This window comes from Maniola jurtina, chromosome 25 (assembly GCF_905333055.1).
Source record: "Maniola jurtina chromosome 25, ilManJurt1.1, whole genome shotgun sequence".
NCBI lineage: Eukaryota > Metazoa > Arthropoda > Insecta > Lepidoptera > Nymphalidae > Maniola > Maniola jurtina.
This window is the reverse complement of record NC_060053.1, coordinates 4,743,394-4,745,113: the sequence shown is the minus strand read 5'-3', so window position 1 is coordinate 4,745,113 and position 1,720 is coordinate 4,743,394. Positions and strand designations below refer to the sequence as shown.

The window sequence follows — 1,720 nt, the reverse complement described above, 5'->3', positions numbered from 1 at the left end:
TGTTTGTAAAACCATCTTTTCAGTAGATAAGATGCATAGAGATAGTATATAAACAATAGAGGTAGTCATAGGTTGTTGCCGCTCTTGTACATCCATTTGTCAACTAGATATTGTTATCTCGGTCTATTTCACGGAACCTCCGTTCGGGTAAAAGCGATAGCTCATATAAGTCTGGCAACAACGCACTGTATGTGTAACTGGTGACAGTAGTTGTCAGCATTTGGAGACAAAACATTGGGATTTGATGCAGCGTTTTTATAAAATTTTAAAAATCACAAAAGTCTGGGTTAAAATTAAGATAAAAACTAAAAACCAAATGTGTGACGCTGTGTTTTGTGCCTCAGGATATAAGAAAGAAGGCGTCCAAGTTCCTGAATTGCCTTTTCATAGGTAAGTCTTTAATAACTATTTCATCGATACCAACCGCGACTTTTATTCCGAAAATCGCTAAAAATTAAAGATTTACATGTTATAAGTGTAATTATCTCGTGTAATACTGACAAAAATCACGTTTTACAGCGCAATTTAATTTTAATTTATGAATTATTTTAGGCATCATTTGTAGTGATGTGTACACACTTTATCGATAAAATCAAATTTGTATTTATCGTATAAATAACATTTGCTTACTTTCGTAGATTTCCAAATTGTCCTGAAATTAGAACTGCGTGGATTTGGACAATAAAACGAAAATCTGGAAGTGAAAGGTATATTCTCGTCTATGCTCCAAACATTTGGAAGAGTCTTGTTATGTTTCTGGTTTAAAAATAAATAAATTGAAATCAGATGCAATACCTACTATATTTGAAAGATATCCTCAAAAGTCAATACCATCAACCAGTAAGCACTAAGCTCTTTCAAATTGTATGTAGGTACTTATCTACAAATAAATATGTAGTAATGTTACACTTTTCTTTATTTGACAATAGTTAAACAAAAAGACACCAACAATTAATTAATTTATTAATTTTTTTATTTGTACAAGTATATTTGTATAAAGTGGACAGGGAAGCACTTATCTCTATAAGAGATCTCTACCAGTGACCCTTGGCAGTGCGAGAGGTTGTAAAGGGAGTAGAATAGGTACAGCAAAGAGAGACAGTAATTATTATGGAAAAAAAACTTAGTAGATATTATGTTATAATATATACTTAATTTTAAGGTTTGAGGTACAAGTGAGTTTAAATAATTTCTAAAATTAAAAATTACCTAATTGTTTTACTGATATTTTTTTAAATTTTATTATCATCATAAAGAATTATGCATTTTTGACTAGGTAACAGCAAGACATACATTAATTCATTTAATTTCAGGTTATAAAGGACGAACGAAACAAACTTCGAGAGCTGGCTAATAATGAAACAAAAACGACCTAGAATTCTTGACTTTTACTTGGCTTTTTATTTTATAATAGAGCAAGATCCCGGAAGCGCCAGACTGTATTTATGTACTTATTTTCTGAGAAACGGCCAATTTATAAGTATCAGCTGCTGCCTGCTAAAGGTACATATGTATAACATTACTCACTTTTCTTAAAGTCTGAGTGTAGATATAATATAAGTAAGTATGTTTTACAGAAGATTGTGAATAATTAATATTCAATACTGTCAGAAACTTTCCGCCACAAAAAGTAACATAATATAAAATATGCCTTTTATTGCCTACGTTATTAATTATAGTAATAATACTAATAAATTGATTTGAATTATTTGAAAAGTAT

The 1,720-nt window shown here is 30.1% G+C and overlaps 1 long non-coding RNA gene across 1 annotated transcript; it reads left to right on the top strand.

Moving 5' to 3' along the window:
* The first annotated feature begins 217 nt into the window (after positions 1-217).
* Positions 218-1,368, top strand: LOC123877965. Its single transcript, XR_006798712.1, has 3 exons — positions 218-390; positions 639-707; positions 1,314-1,368. It is a non-coding gene; the product is annotated as an uncharacterized LOC123877965 (long non-coding RNA).
* The last annotated feature ends 352 nt before the right edge of the window (positions 1,369-1,720 follow it).